This window comes from Mesoplodon mirus (assembly GCF_964341445.2).
Source record: "Mesoplodon mirus genome assembly, chromosome: 19".
Lineage (NCBI taxonomy): Eukaryota > Metazoa > Chordata > Mammalia > Artiodactyla > Ziphiidae > Mesoplodon > Mesoplodon mirus.
The window spans coordinates 2,633,326-2,659,258 of record NC_138995.1 but is presented as its reverse complement, the minus strand read 5'-3'; the positions used below and the strand labels follow the sequence as shown (position 1 = coordinate 2,659,258).

The window sequence follows — 25,933 nt, the reverse complement described above, 5'->3', positions numbered from 1 at the left end:
ATGAAAGAGTCCGTCAGAAGATTTACACTGGCCCGTAAAAGTCTCCTCAGTGTTCTGGAGACAAAACTGTCGGTCCTGCTTTCACGGAAACTTTTATTGAGTAGTCAATCTGAATTTTGTCTATAATTCCATTAAAACCTATGAGGCTAACCGTTTGTGGTTTGGTTGTTCTGGATGACTTGACAAATTAGTCTAGTAAATTTTGGGTGTCTTAAGTACTAAATTAGGTCATTTGTTTAATGAGCCAATCCACTGCCCAGAGTTTGACCTCAGCCCACGAAGGGGAGTTCACATGGAGTTCCAAGGCGGGGGCCTGGGTCCCTCATTTGTCTTCTGCTTCTAGAGAAAGTCTTCTCAAGCCAGGACTGGACAACAAATTCCAACCTTAATGCTGACTTGTTAGTGACGATCAGCAAAGCAAACTCCTTTGCTCCAGTCCCTCTCCCTCCCATCCTCCTCCTCCACTGCTGCTGTCATTGTCACGGTCACCCACCTGCATCATCTCACCTGGCCCTCCCAATGACCCCACAATGATGAGCTGGTGCCATCACTGTCTCCTTTTCTAAATGAGAAAGTAAATCTTGTAAATGCTAATCTCCCCAAGGGCACATTCAATCTCTCAGCCTCACTCATCCGTTACCTCTTTCAATAAATATTTAGTAAGCATCCCCTAGGTGTCAGGCCTGGGGTTCCAGAGCTGATTAAGCCATGGTCATGGCTTTCAAGAGCTTCATCATTCGGTTGAATAGTCACGCATATCAATAAATGTAATACAATTCTACAGTTGCCGTAATTCCGGTGGACCAAAGGTACACGTAGGGCACAAAGGAATAAGCAACCACCTTTGTCTCTAACACGTTCCCTGAATTATGTATATGAAATCCAGCCTCTTCACTGATACCCACCCACCAGCATGGCATCTACTCACAAGTTTATGTGTGTGAACTTGTTACCTTCCAGCCATCAGAGCTTCCTTACTGGTTCTGGGCGTATATAGTATAAAGGGATTGGCATTCACAGTCATGACTCAGAAGAACGGCCAACCCCCCAACTGCTCTGTCAGTTGGCCACTGCTCCTTTCTGGGCAGAAGGACAGTGTCGCTGAGATATACAACCAAGTGCTCCTTGAGGGCACGACTGGGTCATTTTCATTCGTGACCAATAGTGCTAAAGACCGAACATGGAACATAGCAGCTTCTCCCTAAATGTTTGTTGATTTGAAAAGCTTTGATTTGAATGAGTTCTTTGAACACCAGTTATACATGTAGGTTCTATGGGGTAACTCTCTGTTAACCAGATCATTCGATTTAGTGGAGTCATTTTTCCTTATAGCACAAATGGGATGACATGAGCTTGCTGCAGACTCTCCAATAGTGACCATCTTCACTCAAGAATCAGTCTTAGGTTTAGACATGCACAGAGCCTTAATTTAGCAAGAGAGAGTATAGGGGCCATCTTCCGTTATTATTGTATCCGATATCCCCACACTTGGTAGCGTTCTATTTCCTGTCTGCCTTGTTCTCAACAGTTAAGGACTGATCATCCCAAGCCTGGCGAGTAATCAATCCACAACACACGCTCCTCTGGGGCAATATTTTGTTTTGTTATTTTGTAAAGGGCTCCTGAGATAGCTAACTAGGAAGAGGGACTTCTGGGGGGTGGTATGCTCAGGACCCTTACAAAGGGTTGTCACATGTGGGACAACTGCAGTGTGACTGTCAAAGTGACAGTTTGTGCCTTCACAACCCCCCACCCCGAGCCAGGTGGGAGTTCACTCTTCTGTCCTCTGCCTAAATATACACGGACAGGGTCAGAGGCCAAACTGGAGGTTTAGGTGTTTAGGAAGAAACAAGAACCATTGAATAATTGCCTGGTGTACTTAGACCATGGGTGGTAACGATGCCAAAGAAATCGTTCGTTTAAACTTTCTGTGTTTGGTGCAGGTATGTAAAAGCTCAAATCAGACACACACATACAGAGAGAGAGAGATTCATGTATGTGCACACACATTGACATGGACCTTGAAAATAACATATGAAGGTAGAGATAACCCTCAACGAGGGTCTGAAAGAGACTCTAAATCTGTCTAACTTAGGCTTCCATGTCCCCTTTCTGCCCCACCGCCCCAGTCCCTACTGGTTCATCCCTTCTCTGCAGGCCCTGGAGTGAACCAATCACCCCAACCAGGCTACAAGCGGGTTGAGGACAATGCCTGTGCTTTTCCCTTAATTTTAACTGAAGTGTTATAAATACATAGTAAAGCACGCAACAGCTTAGTGAATTTTTAAATAAGTAAACCCTGGCGTAGCTACCACCCAGATCAAGATAGGGCGTATTTCCAGTACACCAGAAGGCTCTCCCCTACCTCTTCCCAGTCAACATCTCCAAGGGAACCCCCATCACCGTGGGTACCATCAGCGTTGCCCGCTCTGTAACTTCACACGAGCAGAACTCCATGGTGCGTACTCTTGTGGTAGGACCTCCTTCACCCATTGTTAGCTTGTGAGTCATTCGCATGTGTGCAGACGAGCTCTGTTCTTTTCTATTGCTGTGAATGTGATCCCTTCTGTGAATGTACCGCAATTTATTTATCCATTCTGTAATTGATGCACATTTGGTATCTTCTCACTTGGGGTTGTTAGGAATAAAGCTGCTATGAGTGTTCCTGGTCCACACGTGTCTCTGGTGGATGTATAGATTCATTTCTCTTGGGTGTATATGTTGGGTCCTAGAATAGGTGAATGTTTAGTTTCGAAGGTACTGCCACCCGGTTTTCCAAGGTGTCTAATGATCATGCTGCTTGTAACAGGGCATCCACGGCTGTTTTTAACCCTTTAGCCCTGTGGGTTTAAGGCTATGTCTTCTTTCTTCTCAAAGCCTCCTTCATGCCTATTTGTCAACACTTGTCGAGCCTTCCAAGTGACTTGTCTGTGAGCCTCCCTCCTTCTGCTGGCTGCCCCCTGAAATGAGCAGAGCGTGGCGGCTCGAAGCGCCAGCCTGGTCATGTGGCTTCCTTCACGGCTGGGTGACATTTCAGATGCTCCGTTTCCCCAAACCTCCATAGAGTGGCAGCAGCCGTCATGTCTTCCACCTTCTAAGGTTGTCTGGGGATAAAACGAGGTAAAGCCTGCAAGGTGAGCAGCACAGTAAACGCTCCACACAAGCCAGCGATGGTGGTCAGCGATGATGGTCAGCGCTGGCGTAAAAACGCCAACAAAGCAGGTGTGGCCAGCGTACCCACTCTGGCGTGTCGGGCGCTCCACAATGCTTACTCCCCCAGCATTCTGGGCTCCATGTCGCTGCCCGGAGTCTCCTGTTCTCATCCAGCTCCGTGGGTGCCAGGGAGGTAGTGAGAACACTGCTCCTGTCCACTCCTGGTAGGAGAGATCCTGGGGCCCCAAGGGCTTCAGTGGTCCTTGTAAAGCCCAAGAGGAGCACTGGGGAGCAGACCAGGCACAGATGACCCCCTCCTGGCACTGTGGCTCAAATCTCAATCCCGACTCTGAGGGCTGGGTTGAATGCCACGTAGGAGGATGTTTTCCTTTAGGTCCTTTTCTCTGCTTTTTGGTTTCGGTAGGGGAAGCCCCCTCGCCATCACCTCTTCCCACCCCCCTGAACAAAAACACCATTCTCCACGCTGAACTTTGCCCCGGCACAGGGGGGTCTGGCTTCCTTTGCCACGAAGCCTGTCAGGTTTCGATTAGGCCAGGGAAACACCACAGGAAATGAGTCAAAGAAAGGAAGGCTGTGATTTTTTTTAATTTCAAATACCAGATTTATTATTATTTTTTTAAATGACAGTGTCCCAGCCGTGCCAGGTCGAGGAGGAATGTGGAAAATGTGCAACTCGAAACGTCTGAGGGGCAGCTGGATCCTCCAATTGTTTCTAATAAAAACCCATGGGAAGCCCTCGGCGGCCCCTGGGAAGACAGTGCACCCACTGGAGGCCACGGACGCCGGGTCCCGGGCGAGGTTTGGGCACGGAGGTGGCCAGTGTGGCTGGGCTTCTCCGACCTCTGTCTCCTGGCCTGGCCACGTGGTGGCCATGTGATGGGCCAGCCACCTTCCCTGCCTCCGAAGGGCTGTCATGACTACTTAACGCTCTAACCCTTGTGAACTCCAGTTCTTCTGCAGAAAGCACAGAATATACAGGCCATTCAAAGCCTTCCACACACAAATGCCATCAGAACTGCCTGTGAGTGGAGGTGGCGTTAGCATGGTGCGGGCCACAGGTGTCACATTCCACGCTGGCTCTGCCATTTTGCACTGTGACGCCCCAAGCGAGTGATAGAACTTTCCTGGGCTTCCGTTTCTTCCTCAGCAAAGCAGGAGTTACTAGTTACACCTGCTCTGTGCCAGCCATTCTCAGTGCCTGCCATGGGGTAACTTAGTCCCCATCTAAGGAGGCGGGCACTCTTACTAGCCCCATGTTACAGATGAGGAAACTGAGGCAGAGACGTTAGACAAGTCACCCTAGGTGACACAGCCGTGGTGCGATGATGTCAGTCTGTGCCAAACCAGAGAAACAGAACCAGAGGGAGACAGATAAGAAGAGATTTAGCTCAAGAATTGGCTTAGTGATAGTGGGGCTGGCCAGACAAGTCCAGAATCCTCAGGCCAGACCCCCAGGAGGGCAGCTGGTAGCTGGAACTGCGCGGCACGTAGCCTTTTCAGACGGGCTTCTTCCCTTAGCAATATGCTAAGTGCTGCTCCACGCTTTAGCATTTAAGGTTCCTCTGTGGCTTTTCAGGCCTTGAGAGCTCATTTCTATCTAGTGCTGAATAATATTCCACTGCCTGGATGTGCCACAGTTTATTTATCCGCTCACCTACCTAAGGGCATCTTGGCTGCTTCCAAGTTTTGGTGATTATGAAAAACGCTGCTATAAACATCCATGTTCAGGTTTTTGTGTGAACATAAGTTTTCAATCCTTTGGAGAAATACCAAGGAGCACGACTGCTGGATCGTGTGGTAAGAGTATATTTAGCTTTGGAAGGAACTGCCAGACTGTCCTCCAAATGTCTGTACCATTTTGCCTTCCCCCGATCATACTGCTAATAATACCTCCTTCTATGAAGGGCATGGAGTAGGGGTGGGTATACAGGTGGCACTCAGTGCAGGTGAGCTAAGATCATCCCTGCCATGCACAGGTGCCCCTCTGTGGGAGCCTGTCCACACACCATTCCTGCCCGGGGGGGGACCGGAGGGGTGAAGTTAACCCCACCAGATCTCTGTTCTCTCCCAAGCTGCAGAGGCTTGCTGAGAAGCTCCTGGTGTAGACGGCGCCCCATGCCTCTCGGCAGCCACCCCAGCACACCCTCTCTCGATTTCAGCCCAGGTCACAGCAGGTTCAGTTATTTGAACGGCTTCAGGCATCCGTGTCCTGCGGGCCTCCCGATAGGGAGGCCGGAGGAGACACTGTGGATGAAATCATGCTGCTCTGGCCTGGGTGAGTGTTTCTTACTTTTCATTTGCAAATAAAAACACTCAGGCCATCCAAGGCCAACAAACAGGGCTGCCTCCCCAGCTGCTCAGCTGGCTGGTCCCTCCCCAGCTGCAGGCTGTGGCCCTGGTGTAAGCAGGCCCCGTTAGGGCCTGGGACACAGGAGCACCTGCAAATCCCAGGATGGAGGCAGCCAGGCCCAGGGGAGGCCTGCACAGGGCCTTACGTAGCTCTTTAGGGCCCAGGACGTATTTTCCAGGTGAGGTCTATGAAAGCGCAGCAGTGACGGCGTCCTCCCCATCATCGGGGCAAGCGTCTCGAGGGCTCACTGATCGCTTACTGCACGCCTCGCGAAGTGCTTTGCCCACAGCCTTGCGTGGCCTCCAAGCTGCCCCGTGACCTGGGCGCTGCTACAGACACAGAACCTGAGGCTCAAAGGGGTCCCGTGGCCTGCCTGGGGTCACCAGCTGTTGAAGGCCAACCTGGGGGTTCAGACTTAGGTTTCCGTGACTCCAGGGCTCACGGCACATGGCAGTCCGTGAACAACTGTTGAGTGCCTACTGCATACTAGTACATTTAGCTATCAACTTGCATTTAGGCTTAAAACCTTGTAAGGCAGATGTCATTAACCTGACGTACAGACGCCGTGAACGAGGCCAGGGCACTTGAGTAAGACCTGGCTGTCAGCAGCCGGAACTGTTTCCACCTGGGAACATGAGTTTGGCATCAGTCGGGCTCCTGCCCCAGCCCTGCCCTGAACAGCTTCACTTTGCTGTTGAGTTAGTGACTTAATGGCCTCGTCAGAAACCCTGGAATCACAGTGTCTTCTCCATAGGCTTCTGGAAACAGCCAGCCCAGGCCCCGGGCACAGAGAGCCCAGAATATTACAGTGGAGAGAGGCCAGCACCACCCTCCGGTGGGACCCTCCTCAGTGGGAAGAGAGTTTTGGCGGGAGGGGGGCGGGTGGGGGTGGGCGCCCTTGGCACCCGCCCATGAGAAGCCCTTTTCAGCCTCCTCTTCTGAACATCAAACGTCTGTCAGCTTCCCAGTTCCACAGCCAGGTCCCCGGCTGAGCAACAGTGAGCAGTGCATCAGGTAAACGGGGAGCAAGTGCTGTCACTTAGTACGGAAAAATCCCTTCCGCGTGCTCGCTCTGGACGGACACCAGCAGGGGTGCACTGGACGAGGAGGATGCACAGCGCATCCACGAGCTTCCAACTTCCTGATGGGTTCCATTTAGTGTAAACATGGCTTAACTCTTTAACCAGATCACTGAAGCGCTGGCCCAGTGTCCCGGGCCTGGACACCCTCCCACCTTGCTGGAATGGTATTTCGCCAGGAGGCAGCCCCTGGGAGGCCCTGCCCTCCTTTTTAAAGAGGTTCCGAATGGCCCCCAAATCGTGTCTTTCTTCCTTGAGGCTCGGGCAATTTGGGTGTCACGAGGGCCTTTGTAGAGACGTCAATGGATTATTTCACGAGAAGAAACCCCCTCTTTACACCCTGACGTAGCTTCTGCTATGGAGATGAAAGATCCAGGGAGGCAGGCTGGAAAACAGATAATTCACAGGACTGTCAGAGCGCGATCTGAATTTCATTCCCAGCAGGCAGAGCCAAGGAGAGGGGACAGAGAGCCCGCCCGGGGGTCTTGCTCCAGGGGGAAGCGGGCTGAGCTCTCAAGTGCCGGAGTGATAATCCAGCCCGCGGGGCCCGGACAAAGCTGGACATTTTGTCTTCACTGTCAGAATGCTACAAGCTCAGGAGCAGATGGAGTGGTGTCGGCAGTCGTAAAACGCCCCGCCCCACCAGGGACAAGCAGGTTAACAGAAGGGATTGGCGCCACGCATGTCATAAAAGCCCTGCAGGCCTGTCATGTTCCGATAAATCTTGATTTGGTAACGGAACAGCGCTGTGGTTCCCAGCCTTGGGTTTCACAGGTGAGCCGTGGGCTGATGGATGGTGTGGAAGCCAGTGGGGGAAGGGGGCAGAGGGAACCTTACCCGCCCACCCCTACCCGCTCTTGGATCCCCAGCGCCAGGCAGGAAATCCAGCCTGCGAGAGGCCGGGGAGGCGTGTGTACTCCCTCCCCATCCACGCTGGAATGCTGGAAGGCAACCGGCTCCATCCTCATCTCCCGGCCCTCGTGCTGGTAGCAAACTGTAGGAGCTCAGTAAGCACTGTCTCTTCTCAGTTAGGCTTCTGGGCTTGCCTACCCATCAGAGAGGGGCTGTTGAGGAGGACGAGGCCCTGCTCTGCACACACAGGCTTCCTAGCCCTGCCCGGCACCCTGCACCCCACATCAGCCCCCCGAGGAAGGCGCACTTTTTCAGAATCCATCTGCCCAGGGGGGGCACTTTGGAGCCATCTGTCCGTCCAGAGGGGCTGACGTTTGTATTTTGCATGAAGGCGCCATCTTGCTGGCAAGAGCCTGGTGAAATGTCCACTCTGAACACTTTCAAATAAAGGACAGGGCCCGGAGGTGACACGGATGAGGGGGGCAGGCCAGGTGGGGGAAGAGGAACCCCCGGCCTGGAGTCAGGTGCAGGAGAGAGCATCGTGGGGCCATGCCCACCAAGGGCACATGATCCCGAGTTTGCCAGGAGGGACTCAGATCTTCTGACGCTGAGAAGGAAGACATAGTCTGGACTTCTCCTGAGCAGTAAGTATTAAGGCGTCATTCAAATGTGAAATACGGGGCAGCATTTAACAGGAGAGCCCAGGCAGGCAGCCTGGCCCTGACAGCCTCAGGCCTGGGTTCTGCGGTAGCATCTCAGAGCACAGAGCACAGAGAAGAAGGTCCTATAACTGAGGGGCTCACAGGAAGCCCCTTCCCCTCTGAGCCCCAGCGGCCTCGCACTTCCGGTCCTGTCTCCAAGCCGCCTGCCCACTTTCCTGTCTGCGCCCCCACCACTGGTCCTCCTGGGCTTCACGGTGAGTTCTCTGCAGTTCCCAGAGGGACCCTGTTCTCTGACCTCGGCCATTTCCCTTCCTGAGGCCCCTGCCCCGCCTCCCTGCACTTGGACCCCACCTCCCACTGCACCTCACGTTTCAACTCAAACGTATGTTGTGTGCCTGTGGTCCCCTCTCCTTCCTCACTGCTCACTGGTCCCAAGTCGCAAACCCTTGGGCCTTGCCTGCCCGCCCCCATCCTCCCCACCCCCACTGGGCCTTAAGCTCCCTGAGAGCCATAGTCCCCTCCCTGAGTTATCCCAGTGTCCCCCCTGCCATGCCACCAGTTCCAGCCAGGATGCTAGCAAGGGTGGCCCCCAGAGCTCAGACACACCCCGCCCAGCCTGGCCAAGCACCCCAGGGGGCCTTGGAGGTAGTGGTGACTTGGAACCAGGACAGAGGAGACACGAGGGGCGACGGCCAGCATCTAGTCCACAGCTGTCTGTTAACCAGTTGTGCACCATGGACACGGGAAGCAGACTTGGGGGTCGTAGGTCTCGGGAATGAGGGGGCTGGGGTGATAGCTGAAGTGTGCAGGGATGCTTTGAGGGTGATGAAACTGCCCCAAAATTTACTGGGGGATGGCTGCACATATCTGTGAATATTCAAAAAACCACTCAGTTGCACACGTTACATGGGTGAATTGTATGGACGCAAATTATATCTCCACGAGGCTGTTAAGAAAAGGCTTGAAAACGGAATCCCATGGCCTGTCATGACGGAAGGCAGTGGAGGGCAGGACCCCCAGGCGCCCTACCTGTGCTATTCGCTGACGGGGGCCTGTCCCTCCCGCCTCCCTGGACCAGCGTTTCCTCGCGCAGGAAGGGTGATGAGCTGTGTGCCCCTTAGAGGGCGTTGAGACAATTAAACACGAGGTAACAGAGTGAAGCGCTTGGCACGGCAACCTTGTAAATTCTCAAGAAATGGCAAGAAGGCCAGCAAGAAGGGAGTGACTGTCGTCGTCCCAGCGTGAATGTGGACCAGGTGCCCGCGAGTCAGCACTTGTTTCTGCAGCAGCCCTGCTGGGCCATCCCGTCAGCACCTGGCTTCTGGGGAGGGCAGGCTTCCTTCCTGGAGGGGTGGTGATGCGGGAGCCGCTGCCCTCCCGTCAAGGCAGCGCTGAGCTCTCTCCCAGAGATAAGCGCCGGCCGGCTCAGCCGCGTCCTGATCGGCAGCAAGACCCTGGGCTTGCGGGCTCTCCTGGCTGTCAGGAGGAACGAGGGCCGGAGGATGATTAATGAAAGAGAAGGAAATGTAATAATGCATGGCCGGCCCGCCAACAGCATAAATCTCTCTGGGGATTGTGGAAAGGATGGATTCCTCCCTCTCTGGGCCTTGAGAAAGGGCATCCTCCAGGTTCACTGGAGTCTGAGAAATAACCACGGACATTAAATCAAAGCTTACCTGCACTCAAGTCACACAGGAACCCGCTGGCTGAGGAAAATCACCATCCCGTGGGCCTGAAACGAGGGGCTTGGGTTAGTGGCATGCTGGGAAAGAGGTCTGGCTGCAGTCGGGCGATGGATGAAGACCACCCAGCAGGGGCTTGGGTTCAAATCCAGACCCCACCGTTCACTAGCTCCGAGACCTTGGGCGAGGTCCTCGGTTCTCTGCTTCAATTGCTTTCTCTGGAACCCCCGCATGGCATTCTTGTGGGGACTGCCTGGGCCACCTGGGTAAAGCTCTTGGAGGGGAGACTGGCTGCTACTGTGGCCATGCATTTGCCCTGCAGCATCTCAGGTAATCACCGACACTCTCAAGAAAGAGGAATTATTATTAGTCCTGTTTTACAGATGTGAAGACAGAGGCCCAGAGCATGGCCTAACTCCTCCAAGGCTCCCCAGTGGGGACCGCCTGACCCTCACCGCACTGCCTTCCAGCAGGCTGAACCGGGAATTTGAAATCCGCGGTCCCGTCTCTGACTTCTCACAGGTGGGTCCCAGGGCCTCCCGCACAGCCCTCACGCTACCATTTGTTAGGACTGACTGCAGCAAGAACAAATGTCCCCTCACCCCACCAGGGCCTCCACAGCTGCCACGTTCCAGTGGCCTCACATTTATCTCCGCGGGGGGCTGTTCTCCGTCCGTTGTTCCTCTCCCCATCTGTCCCTCTTGCCCACTGTCCCTCTTCATTTTAATCGAGAAACGTCCATTTCACCCCACCTGGGGTCTGCACAGTGTATGGGCAGCTTGGAGGTAGGAAACCTGAGCCGGGCACTTCTAGGGAGGGACCCCTTAATGGTTCTAGCAGATGCCGCAGGAGGGAGGGGGCCCAGGCAGCCCCCAGCTGCCCACCCGGAGATAACCCCTGACCCCCTGCCTCTCTCATGGGGCCGTCAAAAAGCCCGAGCCCTGGGAAGGCCAATAAATCCTTGGGTGTTTCCCTCTCAGGATTCCGGCCCCTGCCTGGGAGAAGGCATTTAAACTTCTTAAAAGAACTCTTTTCTAAGCCTGCAGGAAGCCGCTTGGGCCCTCGTGGGGCTGAGGGCACTGGCTTCTGCGTGGGTTCCAGGAGCTCAGTGCTGCAGAATTCCCTCTGTGCTTGGGCATCCTCGGCCCACAGCCAAGCAGCACCACCCAGGGGCAGGGCGGGGGTGCCTGGGAGCTGAGAAGGGAACAGGCGGGCACTGAGCACCCCTTACGCAGGCTTCCTCTCACTGCCCACAGAAGGGCCCCTCGCTTACCTCTGGGACACCCAGGGGAGAGGGCAAGAGTCCTTGGGCACAAAGAGGGTTGCTTATTATTCAAGAGGCCACCCAAGTTTAGAGGATAGTTTGGATCTTTTAAATTCCTTTTTAAGGTCATATATTCACATGGTCAAAAATTCAAGATAGAAAAAGGTATCTCCCTCTCACCATTTCCCACAGCCACCTTCCCAGGGCTACCAATATCTAGAGATCTTTTAGGAATATAAACATATAATTATGTGCATGTAAGTATATGAGTATGTATACTTATGTGTGTAAGTATACACACACACACACAATCTTGTTGCTTTTCATTCACCTACTTTGGTGATCATTCCATATTGTTAAATAAAGAACCCTCATTCCTTTTCATGGTTGCATACTATTCCTTTGAATGGCCCATTTATCATCTATTTATTTAACAGGCCCCCTACTTAATGATAAGGGCCTTCATGATAAACATCCCACTTCCCATAGGCAGCATCCCCGCCATGGCCATCTGGGACTGCCGGGCACTCTGAGGCTCGTCCTCCTTTTTCCTCCTCACAGTCTCTGCAACCCCCTTTGTGGGGTCCAGCTCCAGCCTGAGGCTCTGTTCATGGCTGGGTGAGACTCAAGGTCCTTCTGCCTCTTTAGAAGCACTCTCCTTGCTGATTTTGACCTCCTTTCACACACCAGAGCTTTCTCTCACATCTATACTGGGAGCATAGTAGGTGCTGGATCATCCTCATTTAAAGGAAGGTAGGAAAGATAAATCCTCATGGAGGGAGTCCCCCTCCACATGCCTCATGGGTCATAAAAGAGCAGCGGGTTTGGCCAGAGGGCACTGCCCGTGGTGGGACAGGAGGGCCCAGTGGAGCAATGGAGGATTTGGGATCTAAAGATGTGGGTTGGCCTCCTGGCCATCCTGTCTATTAACCTGGGCCACCCTCAGCCACCCCCACCTGTCCAACAGAACACACATGGTATGTTCACACGTCAGAAGCATTTAGCTGTTCAATCCTGGGCTCTGAAGTCAGCTCCAACTGGGTCCAAATTCTACCTCTCCTTCTTGGGCAGATACCTTTCCTCTCCGTGCCTCAGTTTGGATAAATGCAATAGGATGCCCTCGTGGGCTTACAGGCTTATGTGATGATTAAAGAGATTAAATGCATACATCTAGCCACTCGGCATAAACTAGCGAATGGCAAGTACTCAAGACATTTTCGCTTTTATTGTTGTCATTGATGTTGTGTGGTCATTGCCACAGCAGTGGTGGCTGATCTCTGGACACACTGTGCTCTTCTCCACAGATGTCCCCCACAGATCTCAGCGCAATCGGTTCAAACCCCAAAGCGCTAGCTGGGCTCACAGACTTGGACAGCTGGCGGGGATTACCACGTCCTCATTCTCCGCAGGTGCTCGCAGGTCTGTTTTCTTCCCAAGCTACCACTTGTGTCCTTGCTTGTTGGAGCACACACGATGACTCTTTGCTGGGAGAATCCTGCATGGAGGCAGGGGACTGAACCAAATGACCTTCTGACCTCACTCCCAACCCCAACTCCAGGGTTCAGGATAGCCCAGCATGCACAGGGGCCAACGAAATTAGCCACACTTTCCGGAAGTAGGAGGTTATGCAGCTTATGCAGCGTTCCACAGCTCCCAGGGGCTTTTAGATAAGACTTGCTCCAGGCTCTTTTCTCCCCGGGACTTGTGGAAATCTCTGGGTCTGTCGGACATCAACTTGTCTCCTCGAGATCCCACCAATGACCTTCCATTGACCTTTGGATACCGGCGAGAGAAAACGTCATTTTTCCCCTAACCCACTAAACTCTCAGAAATGACAGAGTGACAGAGGCCAGCCTGGCCTTTCCCACCGTCGCCGTGGCTTAGGGAAGGCACCCACCCCCAGTGAGGCCACGTCACCGAGAGCCCCCTACAGCGAAAATGAAGTGAGGTCTTCCTGAGAGGGTGTCTCCTGCGAGGCACGGGAAGAGCGAGCAGGAAGGCCACGGGGCGGCCGATAGGACACCTAAAGGAAGAGGAGGAAACGGCCAGCGGAGTCTAGACGCGTTATCTTGCCCCCTGTGCGGGCACCGGCCCACGCTCATCCATCGTCCCTGGAACTGACTTCCTGCCTCAGGATTTACACCAATGACTTCACCCTCTTGCTATCTCGACAGTCCTGCTGCTGCCCGCTCTGGGCTCTCAGGAATTAGAGGCCAGATAACAAGTCTAGACAGCTCAGAAGTTTTAAATGCATTATCCTCCAGGGGGAGGAGGATGGCTAGCGACTAGCTCTGGGGACTCCAAGGCTGGAACCCTGGACCGCGTTCCGACCCTGAGTCTGTGTGGGGAGCATAAGACATCCTCGCCCCGCCCGCCCCTCCGCCCCTCCCTCACCCCCCACTGCCCGGAGGTTGAAACAGGCACAGAAGAGCCACTCGCCACAGACTGTGCTCCACCTGCCATTCATGGGAGCTTCACACCCCACCTCCCTGCCCCCGGTTCAGGGAGGACCCTCGGGGCTGCCTCGACAGAGCTGGGTGAAGTCCAGAGGGCCCTCGTGTTCACAACCAAGAGCAGTGGTGAAGCCACACAAGTGGAAGGGAGCCCGTCCATTCAAACCTCAAGGGTCTCAGATGAAATGCTTGGTGCCCTGCTCGGCAGGTGACCTCGGCACACACCTCCACCCGCCTGGGGGCCTGTGCTGACCTGAATCAGATCCCCTCGCACGTGACGTGGCGGCCCCTTTGCCGCATTCTCCCACCCTTTACGTGTTGAGCCGTGTCCTCCCCCAGTTCCCATGTTGGAATCCCAACGCCCAGTACCTCAGAATGTGCCCTTATTTGGAAATATGATCCTTGAAGATATAATTAGTCAAGATGAGGTCATATCGACGAGGGTGGGCCTCCAATCTAATACAACTGCATCCTGATAAAAGGGGGACTGTGGACACAGAAGGCACATAGGGAGATGCCACATGAAGATGACGGCAGAGATCACCCGGACACGCCTACAAGGCAAAGAGCACAGGGTGACCAGGGAACCCCTGGAGCTGGGGAGGCCTGGAGCATGTCCCCTTCGCAGCCTTAGACGGAGTCGGCCCTGCCCACACCTTGGTCTCAGACTTGGGGCCTCCAGCCCGTGGGAGAGGACATTTCTGCTGTGGAAGCCCCCGTGTGTGGTGCTTTGTTCCTGCAACCCCAGCAAACTAACGCACACCCCACCTTCCTGAAGGACAGGCCAGGTGAAGGAGTGCCTGGGGGCCGCAGAGAAACTACAAGCACCCCCTCAGACTGCTGACAACAGAAGGCTTCCCTGCAGTTGTCCAAGCCACAAAGCCGTCCAGGCAGCAGCTCACAGCTGGAAGGCAGAGAGTGGCTCCGTAGGGACCCGGGGAGGTTTTGTCAGCTCAGGACACGGCTGGAGCATCACTGTTGCTGTCCAGCCTGTACCCCTCGGCAGGCGTCGTCCCAGACAGCAATGGCTTCCTCCGGTGCCTGCGGCCTTTTATGGGAGCTTTCTCTGCTACAGATGAGTGTTTGGCCCGCTCGCAGACGGGCAGGCCAGAATTGCCAGGGGCCACTGTCCTTGGGAGCAGTCCTCAGTGACAGTGACCGCTGGTGGGCAACGTCCCAGCTCCCTGGCTGAGCAGCTGAGAAACTCTGAGGGGTGATCCACACAGTGCCCCCAAGCTCTCACTGTGGTCACAGGGCCAAGAATGCACCCGGCACTGGCCCCTCTCTTCCGTCTCTCCTTCCCCGATGCCTCTTGAGGTCACCTTCCAAACAGGTGCACCCAAACTTGACCCTGGTCTGTGTTGGGGGAATCCAAACCGAGACAATGGGAGATTACACCTCGAGGCACAGAACGACCGGGAGGGGAAGGCACATCTCGGCTGCACACGAAAGGGGTGACCCCCTGCGCACTGACTTCTCTGGGCGTCTCAGATAGAATATCTGTCCCCAGATTAACACCAGCCTGATGCGCGTCAAGGCAGAAGTTGCTAGTTCTCGCCAATATCCATTTTCCTTCTTAGGGCATAATATTAGTAACTAGGCATGACCGTCCTTCCCAGCGACTCACCGTCCCAGATGCTGTTCTTACTAAAGGTGCAAGGTCCCAGGCGGGTGTGACCCCGTGTCTAGATTCTGGCCAGTGGGATGGGAGCGAAGTGATGTCCCGCTCCAGACACGTGCCCGCAAGTCCCCTCCTCCCTCCTACTGTCTGGACTCAGATGTGGTGATGGGAGCACATCCTGCCCCTCACGCTCATCCTCATCCCTGTCTTCCCATCCTCCTCTCCTCCTCCCCATCATCTCACACCAAGAAGGTGTGAGAGTTAAAAAACGCTGCAGAGAGTCTTGTATCGGTTTTTCTCCATCAAAACCGACTTTGAAGCTTCTGACCCAAGCAAGCCTTTCATCCATTTTAGGAAGCCAAAGACAGATTTCATTTACATGAATCCAAAAATAATAAAGGGAGAGAAATAAATAAAGGTTGAGAAAGAACACCGGTGAATCCCTGAACTTGCGAATCCAGGAAGTGTTGGGAGAGTCGGGCTCCTTCCAGGAAAGACCAGCCTGTTCTGATGAATTCTGGAAAGTGTGCCTCCCCAGTATGTGAGAGGTGACCGGACACATGGTGTGGGGGTCACCGGGAGGCCCCTCTGCCCGAACCTGCAGAAGCCCCATTGGGAAGAACTTCCTAAAGTGACAACGAGCAGGAACAATGGGTGAGTCAGGTCTTTAACCGCCAGAGATGATCCTGACTTTCACAGCATGCTGAAGTGTTCACAAGGTCTGTGTCACGTGGAGAGAAGCCATGTGAGGCTCGGAGGCTGAGGAGCAGCCCAAACCACTTCGGACTGCTGTCCTGTGCCGTCCCCCACAGCGGGGTGAGCAGGCGCATTTGTATCCAAGATCGCTGTGGGTCCGGCTGCCGGGCCCCTGCCCTGCTTGTTGGCGGCACAACGGCCAGTTCAGGGGCCGCACTTCGTCCTGGCTGGCCCGAATGCATCCTTAGGGCTACAGGGAGGAGCTCAAGATCTGCTGGGACCACTGTGCTGACCACATCCCTCTTCCTAGGAGCGAGAGCGTGGTTCTGGTTCTTCCCAGCTGTGTGCCCTTAGACAAGGCTCTTAGCCTCTCTGAGCTGCGTTTGGCACGTCTCTTAAGTGAAGTCAATACCCCTCTCTTACTGGGTACCTGTGAAGACTGGATGAAGTCATATGACTGTGGGCTAATGTCTGAGTCCCTTCGGGCTGCTATCACAAAACAGTACAGACTGAGTAGCGTAGAAACAACAGAAGTCCATTTCTCACAGTTCTGGAGGCCAGAAGTTCTAGACGAGGACACTAGCACCGTCGAGTGACAGCCCTCTTCCGGGTCACAGACTCTCGCTGTGTCCTCATGGGACAGAAGCAGGGAGGGAGCCTGCGGGGTCTCTTCTACGAGGGCGCTAATCCCCTTCACGAGCCTCCACCCCTGTGACCTCATCACCCCCCAGAGGCCCCACCTCGTTAGGATTTCAACATGTGAATCTCAGGGGGACACAGGCATTCAGACCACAGCAGGTGATATCTGGTGCACGAATTTCCTATCCAGTCTCCTCCTCTACCATTTCCCTTCAAGAGCCGTGGACAGAAAAACTGGGCTGATAGGGGCCTGGAGCAGATGGAAGGCGGCGCGGTGTGAATGCGAAGCGGGGGGTGGTGTGAAGGGTGCGTGTGGGTGCCATGTGGTGTGCGTGTGAGGTGTGAACGTGCGGGGGTAGAAGCGTCCCTGGACAGGAAGCCAGGAGCACTGGATGGGTGGGAACATTGAAAGAAAAGTTCCAGTTTTACAGTTGGCGCTATCGCCGTGCAGCAGGAACGCGTACTTCCTGCGGGAGCGGTAGGGGTATAAAACACACACAGGAGGAGGGGCCTGACCCCCCACAGAGGTTACCCCGTGGAGGGACGGAGGGACAGAGGGAGGCCTTTGGCTGCTTTTAAATGGACAGTGTGGAGACAAGGACTGACCCCGGGAGGCGGTTTGTCCAAAAGCCATAAGCGTCTGGAGAGGGGTCCATCGTTACTAATCACCCCTGCACTGCTTCACACCCACCAGGCATGCAGTGTGTGCCAACGCAGACGCACATCTGTTGGCCTCGTATCCAGCGGCACGACCATACACACAGCCATTTGGCAGCCTCTGGTACAGCAATCCCACTCCGGGCGCCCACCACCAAAACTGGATGCTGTGTAGACAGGACACACGTGCTGGGAAAGGCAGAGAAAGTTCAGCCTGGTCAGCCTTCAGAGGTGACAGGGAGCTTAAGTTACAACATGAGGACTTTGGGGAGGTCCGATGGTCCGAACAAACCACAGACTGACTTGTTCTGGGTCACAGGTTATCAGAGGCTGTGCTTAAAGTAAGGGGAATGAGGAAGTGGGGTGTTTCATGTGGGTGTCTGTGAGCAAAGGCAGGAAATGGCGGAGATTTTCTCAGATCAGGGAGGAGGGTGCAGGACCCCCTCCCCAGCAGAGCGCCTGTCCCGTGGACACCCCGGCAAACTGATACAAACTCGGCAAACGTGTGAATTCAGGTCCACACACACCTGAGGGCCATTTCAACATGAAAACACAGAGAACAGAAGCCGTCAGCCAGTTCCCTACCCCAGGTTCACCAAAGTGTGCGCCTCAGAACCGCAGGCCCAGGCGAGGTTCCTACACCACACACACACACACACACACACGTGCACACATACACACATGCACAGACATGCGCATGCACACATACACATGCATACACACACACATACATACCTGCAAACACACACACAGTCAACGGGCTCAGAGTTCGGGGAGGGGCGCCGACAACCGTCCTCTCAAGAAGTCGCACTGGACAAAAGTTCTCAGTCTCAGGATCTCCCACCCCTCAGTCTCTTTAACACTTTTATCGAGATGTCATTCACACACCAGACAATCCACCCATTTAAAGTGTACAAGTCAATGGGCTCTAGTCTATTCACAGAGTTGTGCGACCATCACCACAGTCGATTTTAGAATACGTTCGTCACCCCCAAAGAAACTCAGTGCCCCTTAGCCATTGCCCTCAAACCCCCATCTCCCCAAGTCCTTGGCCACCACTAATCTGCTTTCTGTCTCTGGAGAGCTGCCTGTTATGGGCGTGTCCTGATAAATGGATTCATCTGATACATGGTCTTTGGCTTCTGACTTTCTTCACTCAGCACGTGCCCGAGGTTCATCCACGTGGTAGCTACGTCAGCGCTTCCCTCCTTTTCTGGCTGAGCACTATTCCCCTGTGAGGACGGGCCCCAGTTCATTTATCTTTTGTGGACTTTGCTTTGGGACCAGCGCTGTTTTCTCGCTGGTACACCAGCACTAGTTCGGAGGTGAGGGCACTGTCCCGTGTTCAGGTATTCTCAGTGTTCTCAGACGGGGGCCGGGAGGTGGAGGTGCTCCCCAGTAGTGCTCCAGAAGCTGCCTTGTCTGAGAATTAGTGCAAGAGTACACATCTGCTGACACATGTGACTGCAGCGGCCGATCACATCATAAAGTAGGCAGGGCAGCTGTGCCCACTCCCCAGTGTCCCGATGATGAGGGGCCCCTGTAGCATGATGAGGGGCACTGTGATGGTGCTGCAGTGCTGGCCACCCTCCCCCCACAGACCCTGACAGCTTCCCTTGTCGGTTCAGAGGCCATCCCTCTGCAGGGCCCCGGGTGCCTGGCCATCGCCTCACTAAGAAGGTCCCAGGCACAGAGTCCAGGCTCGTGGTTCTCACGGACACGGCCTGAGCTCGTGTCCAGTTCATGGCCTTCCTCTCCTAACACAGACCTTCCCACTCCCCCTTTTAGCACCCAAGGGCATCCAGCTCCCCCTGGATTGATGCGGTGCGGATGTGGCAGGCTCTGATTTCACTAAATGCCCAGACACGAGTCCACGCTCCAGCAGCCGCGCTGTGCCCGCTGTGGGCACAGAAGAGCCGCATCGCTTTGGGGACACAGTCATGCTCTTATCTCTTATGCCTTCAAAGCACCCATATTTGGGAGTCAGATATTTTTCATAAACAAATAGGGTCAAAAGCTGATAAAAATCAATACATCTGAATCAACGCGCGGTTCCTGGTATGGCATTCCAGCGGATATCTTGCGGCCCGCCGGGTCCCTTTGAAATGTTCACAACAACAGAAAGGGTTGTTTTTCCATCCAAAGCAAATGGAAATACTCGCAGGAGGGCAAAAACAAATAGTGTTCAGGGGCTGGAGCCCAAGGAGACTGTGGGATCCGGGAGATTCACAGCCCTCTGCTGTGTCCATCTGCCCGAGAGGGGCGCCCATGGAGCAGAGAAAGATGGAAGGCTGTCTTGGGGCTGGAGGAGTGCGTGAGAAAGAATGCAGAGTGTGCGGAGAGTGGTTTCTGGAGCCAGGTGAACCTGGGTCCCATTTCTGCTGCCCCCACTTATCCAGATTCCTTCTCTCTGGGAGCGTCAGTTTACCTGTCAGCCAAATGGGACAATAAGGGCTACCGTGGAGGGGTGTTGAGAAGGTAAAATGAGTCACAGAACATGGTTAGGTCAGTTCTCCAGTTGTGCACATTAGTAATATTTTCGTATCGGAAACTAACGAACTACAAGTCCTTTTCAAATAGCTCATTTGCCCTCTGTACCATAAAATCCAGCATGGTTCCATCTTACATTGCTGTTTCATGTCATTTTCAGAACCAGTAAGTGATAACCATGTACCTTCCGAGGGTTAGGCCCTGCGGGTGAGCCTTTTAGAGGCCACGCCTGATACTCCTTCTGTGCCCGCAGTGGATTTGTTTAAGTAGGTACAGTTAATGGTCACTGAGCCTTAGTGAGCATTACTTCCTACATCACGGCTCACTTAACCCTCATGACAACCCCATCATCCCCAATTTACAAACTGGCACCGAGGCTCAGAAAGGCAGTGACTGCCCCAGCGGCATCCAACTTGTGTGTGGCAGGGCCAGGATTCCGACCAAGACAAGCAGCCCCTCTGTGTCCACATGGGGAAGTGAAGCAGGGGATGGGAAGCTGGGGTGGTGTGGACACTGCAGGAGGACGGCCAGAGGACGGCTGGGGCCGGGGGTCAGGGGTGACATCTAGAGCAGTCGCATTTGGGAGAAACCAGGAGAGAAATATAAACCAAAGAAGTGGAAATGTAACATGGGGTATCCACAGCGGGCAACAGTCTGCCAGCTCCTCAAACAGTTAAAATAGAATTAGTATATGACTCGGCATTTGCACTCCTAGGCATGGACCCTAGAGTGGAGAACAGGTGTTCAAAGACACGTACACACATGTTCACAGCTGCGCTAATCACAGTAGCCACGAAGGTGGAAACAACCCAAACGTCCATCGGTGGATGATGGATAAACACAGATGCGGCCTCTCCATACAATGGAACATCACTCAGCCATTAAAAGGGATGAAGTCCTGACACACATTACAACATGGAAGAACGCTGAGAGCATCATGCTGAGCGAACAAAGCCTGTCACAAAAGACCATACTGAATGACGCCGTTTATATGACATGTCCAGAACAGGTAAATCCATAGAGGCAGAAAGAAGATGGTGGTTTCCAGCGTCTGGGGGAGGGCAAGTGGGGGTGACTATATCATGGGTATGGGGTTTCCTTTTAGGGTGACTAAAATGTTTTGGACCAAGATAGAGGTGGTGATTGCACAGCATATTGAATGCACTAAATGCCACTGAACTGTTTGCTTTAAAATGGTTAATTTTATATTATGTGAATTTCATGTCAAACAAAAGGGAAGAGGCTGCTATACAGAAATAGAGAGAGAGAGATAAAGAGATCTGTGTACCAAAGGACAGAGGAAAGCCCCGAGGTAGGAAGAGGCAACGTCCGCTCTGAGCAGGGACGTGGACCTGGGTCGGCTCAGAAGCAGAGGCAGAGGCAGAGTCAGGATGTTGCTGGGGAGCAAAGGGAAGGGTCCAGGCTTGTTCTCGCCGGGTGCAGACTGCCTGGCATGTGGGTGTGGACCACACAACCTCGCCTAAAAGGGCAGGCGGCTGAAAGGCAGTGGCATGAGGGTGCTGTCCACTTTGCCAACAGTGAGACTCATTCATTCACTCATTCATGAAACAGCATTAACTGAGCACCTATTATACCCAAGTGGGAACATTTAGTGGAAAAGGAAACCCAATTCTTGCCCTTGTAGAAGTTGTATCCTAGAAAGATACACAGATGGTCAGCAATTGTGGTAAGTGACCTGAAAACTTAGTAGGTGCCCCAGTGAATTTCAAGGGCCCCTTAACTGGCCAATGAGTCAGGGAAGTCTTCCTGGAGGAAGCGATATTAACCAGGGAAAGAGAGGAAAGGAGGAGCATCCCATGAAGACAGGATGGTGTGTGCCACAGCCCCAAGGTCAGAGGGGGAGAACAGTGAGCCTGAGGGATGGAAGGAGAGCAGATGTGATGGGAGCTCAGAGAGGGAGGAGGCCCAGCAGGTGGTGACAGCAGTGCCTAACATTTATCAGATGTTAACCATGTGCCAGCCGTGGAGCTCAGAGCCCGACACACGTGCAATCGTGTCATCCTCACAGCAGTCTAGGAGGTAGGCGCTACGCTTGTTTGTATTTTCCGGGTTGGGGGATGCTCAAGCACAGAGGGATAAATTAACTGCCCACGGCCCTCAGCCATGGAGCATGGAGCAGGCTTGCACGCAGCCAACAGGCGACAGAGTCTGGGCTCTGAGCAGCACACCCGTACATGAGGGAGGGCGGCAGGGGCCAGGCCAGTGTCGGATGTCACGGTAGGGACTTCCCACTTTGTCTTAAGAGTACAGAGAAGTTCTTGAGGGTCAGGCTCAGGGTCAGGTTTGCATCGTGAAGGGAACATTCCTGGGAGAATGAACTGTTAGGCACGAAAGGCCAAGCAGGAAGACTAATTAGAAGATGGGGTTCACATAAATTTTCACTGAAATCCATGAAAATTTTTGTATGTTCACAGTAGCTTTATTCAAAATAGGGAAAAGCTGGACACAAGCCCGGCGTCTTTCCTAGGGTGAGTATTAACAGACAGCAGTGCATCACTGCGGGGAATACTACACAGCAATGAAAAGGAGAGGGTACATCAAACGACGTAGCTGGGGCTCAAGAAAACGACACCGAGCGAAAAAAGCCTGTCTCAAAAGGTTACACACAGTGTGATTCTATGTATGTCACACTTTTGACGTGACGAAATGACAGAGGTGGAGAACAGGCTGGTGTCTGCTGCGGAATGGAGGCAGGTGGCAGAGGCTATGAAACAGGGCACGAGGGATCCTTGGGATGTGATGGAGCTGTCCTGTGTACTGACTGGTTGTGGTCACACAAGTGAACCCATGTCACAGAACTGCTCAGGACAAAATACACACACACACACACACACACGCAGTTCACACACAGATGAGTGAAATCTGGTGAAATCTGAATAAGGCGGATGGATTGCGTCAATGTCGGTTTCCGGTCGGTGCTGCTGTACTGCAGTGATTGATGCAGGGGCTATTACAGGGGGAACTGGGTAGAAGTACAGGGGTCTCTCTGTATTATTTCTTACAACTGCATGTGCATCTACAATTATCTCAAAGTAAAGAGTTTTTTAATAAAACTGAATTGAATGTCACAAAAAACAAATAAAAATAAATAAAATAAGAAGATGGGCTCACCAGGTGGGAGATGGGGGGAGGCTTTGGGCGAGGGTGGGAGCAGGAGAGCTGGGAACCCGTAAAGGGGCCACGCAGATACATCACTGATCACGCTGCTGCTTCTGAGCTGCTGTGACGACCTCGTTCTCCTTCCAAAGAGCAGGACTGGCTGAAGCAGAGCTTCTCAGCCTGGCTGCCTGTCAGGACCATGGGGAATGAAGGCTTCCTGGGCCTCAGGTGGGGCTCGGGCACTGGCATTTTTTTAAGCCTCCCCACATGGTAGGAGTGCGGGCAGCCAGGGGTGAGAGGAGCCCACATCTCCAGCAGGCCCCATTCTTTAGGGCTGGAAAAGGGGCTCTTCCCTCAAACCAAAGGAATTCAAGGGCCTGGGAAAGAGTCCATGCCCGCAGAGACGTGGCAAGGGTTTGGTGTGGGCTGTTCTGGAAATTCTTTTTATTCTGCCTGTTCCCCCATCATTTTCTCGAGGGAAAAATAAATACCAACATCTCCTCTTGTGTCAAAGTGACGGGTGTGTACACCATCAGCGTGAAAAGTTATGCCCCAAAGCCCGGCTAGACAACCAAACGAAACCTCCCTGTCAGTGAGTAGATGTGTCCAATATTTCAAGCAAGACGGTTTAAAGCTATTTTTGTAACGTGACTCTAAGTGGATAATGTAAGACTATGGCGAAGCCCAGGGAATGAATACATTCTTGTTTGCAATTTGAAAATCAATAGCAGACTTGGAGAGCCTGCGAGCGTTCCTGCACAAGACGCCCGGTGTCCCCTGAGCCGGCCCGGCGGCAGCTTAGATGGAATGAAGCGGCCCAGAGCAGGGACAGACCTCCAGCACCACCCCGCCCCCCCCCCCCGACCCTGCCCAGCACCAGCCTGGGGAACAGAGGCCTCCGCCAGTGTTGCTGACACCCAGCCGCGTGCGTGCAAGTGTAGTCCCTGGGTTCCAAAGCTCTTTCCAAATCTAACCTGCAACGCTGGGTTCAATGCCAGGGAAAGTTTACTTCACCTGCAATGAAGGTCTTGCCCGTGTCCAGCCTCGCTTGGCCTCCTTGGGCCCCAACATGCCAAGCAATGCCTCCGCTCTCATGGGCTCCCCTTGAGGGAAGGTGGCAGCCCTCCCCAGCATCAAGGCAGTCAAGTACTGAGCTCCAAAGTCCTCAGAACCTCCTGCCTGAACTGTTAGAAAATGCAACCAAGCTGAGTGATAGCTGGGTCCACATCTGGCTTTGGGGCTCTGTGAGCCCACTGGAGCTGGGTACAGAATTCCACGCAGGAGTCCACTTTCCTGTGGTCAAAGTCCATCAGCTTTATAGGATTCTCACAGGAATCCTGAAGCTTGACCCTCTCTCTCCTAAGCTGGCCCAGCTCCACTGCCCCCACCCAAACACCTGCACAAGGCTCCCTGTCACACCAGTCTTGGAGCTTTCAAATATCTTTTTTCCTTCCTACAAAAGTGATGTGTTCTCCTTCCAGAAAGATGAGAAAGTCCAGAAAACATGGTGATTCCAGACCCCCGATGCTAAAACTCAGGTGTGAGGGTCTCTATTGGTTCCCACCCCAAACACCCATAGCGCCCAGCATTCCAAGGTGAAGCCCAGATCCCGTGCTGCCCATGGGCCTCCGGGCCCCTCGCTCCCCACCCAGCACCGGACACCTATTAGCTGCTCTACAAAAGTCTGCATAATAAGGACATGGGTGTTTCCAAATCGGCATCTGGCATCATAGAGATAAGACGAGAGAGGTAACCCAGAGGACAAAGCTTGACCAGTAATTTAATCTCATTCTGCATCCAGCCCCTTTGAATAATAATAACCGCAACTATTTAGTGAGTGCTGTCTTGGGTGGGTCCCCCCAAGCACACGTGGGGACAGTGAACTATTTTGGAGGTGAATTCAGGAAGCACCTGGAGGTGGCTGAGGGGGTGAGAACGGGAGGGAGGAGGCAACCCAGGGGCAAAATGAAGAGCTTGCTGCTGGCGTAACGGGGGTGCTGGCCTGGTGGGGACACTCGTGGAGCCGTGTGAAGGCACCTTGGAATCATCTCCCTGAAGGACAAAAGGGCTGGCTGTTTGCCCACCTTCTCCCGCCTCTCACTGTGGTGGTGGAGGGGGCGTGCTGCTCTGGGGGCACTGACCCCCTGCGTGGCCCCCATCCATCTCTGAGCCAAGAAAGCTCTCGGTGAAGAGAAGCAGGTGCTTAAAGAGGGAAGCTCGGGATGATCCACCCGAGTGTTAGGCGACCTCTGGAAAGGCGACGGAAGGTTCCGGTCACTAACCAAGCATTCAGTCCGTGCCAAATGCCCTGCGAGGAACTTGCGCGCAGTTTCTATTTTCTCATTAACCCTGACCACACCACGCGGTGAGGAGTGTGGCCCTCACTCTCACCCCAACCGTAAATAAGAGATGCCGAGATTCAGGGAAGCAGAGAAGTTCTCCCGTGGTCATCCTGAGCAGCCGGTAAAAGGCACATTTAAACTGACTTGTCAATGCCAAGTCCCACGACCTCAAGCGCCGTGCAGGGCGCCTCCCTGAGGAAGAGGGCTGTATTCCTCCTCTCCTGGCCGGGAGGGAAGGTGGTAGCAGCAGAGGAAACGCTGAGTCACAGCACCTGAAATTCTGCTGATGTGATCTGTCCCAACGCTTTTAGGAAAAACAATACACCCTCTTTGATCCATGTCCAGGTCCACGACGGGCTCAGGTTCAAAGTCAACACGTTCCCAAAGCGTGGAAGCCCTTGGGTTCTGGGAAAGTGGGGAGAACGGGGTTTTTTCTTCCTGGAGTTGATTCAAGGTTTCCCCTCCTGGTGCTGCATGAGTACCCCTGAGGGGTAGCGCTGCAGCCAACACCTGGAGCGCATGATGCCGCGGGTCCTGCCTAGCCCATGGCGGGCACAGCCTTCCAGGAGAAGCCTTGACGGGATGCAGGGCACCGGGCTCCCTGGAAGTCATTACCAAGACCGGCTGCGGTCACAGACCAGCGAGAGGGAGAAAGCACACACGAGGCCCCAGCTCCATCTCACCTCTGCCATCACCACGTGGGAAGGAGCATCACAGACGGTGAAGCTCTGAGTCTCACAGGGACCCAGACGTGAAATACGCATCTGTGTGCGACAAGGAGGGCTTTGAAGGGAAGAGCAGAGGAGACGCAGAAAGGGGTGCCGATCCTTGCTGGGGCACGTCAGTGACCTC

At 53.8% G+C, this 25,933-nt stretch overlaps 1 long non-coding RNA gene across 1 annotated transcript in view; it reads right to left on the bottom strand.

Annotated features, from left to right (window-relative positions):
* Positions 1 to 25,933, bottom strand: part of LOC309795382 — a 154,752-nt gene that overhangs the window by 33,805 nt on the left and 95,014 nt on the right. Inside the window, exon 7 of the long non-coding RNA XR_014292246.1 lies at positions 9,794 to 9,849. This is a non-coding gene — a long non-coding RNA (uncharacterized lncRNA). The remainder of the gene's footprint in view (positions 1 to 9,793; positions 9,850 to 25,933) is intronic.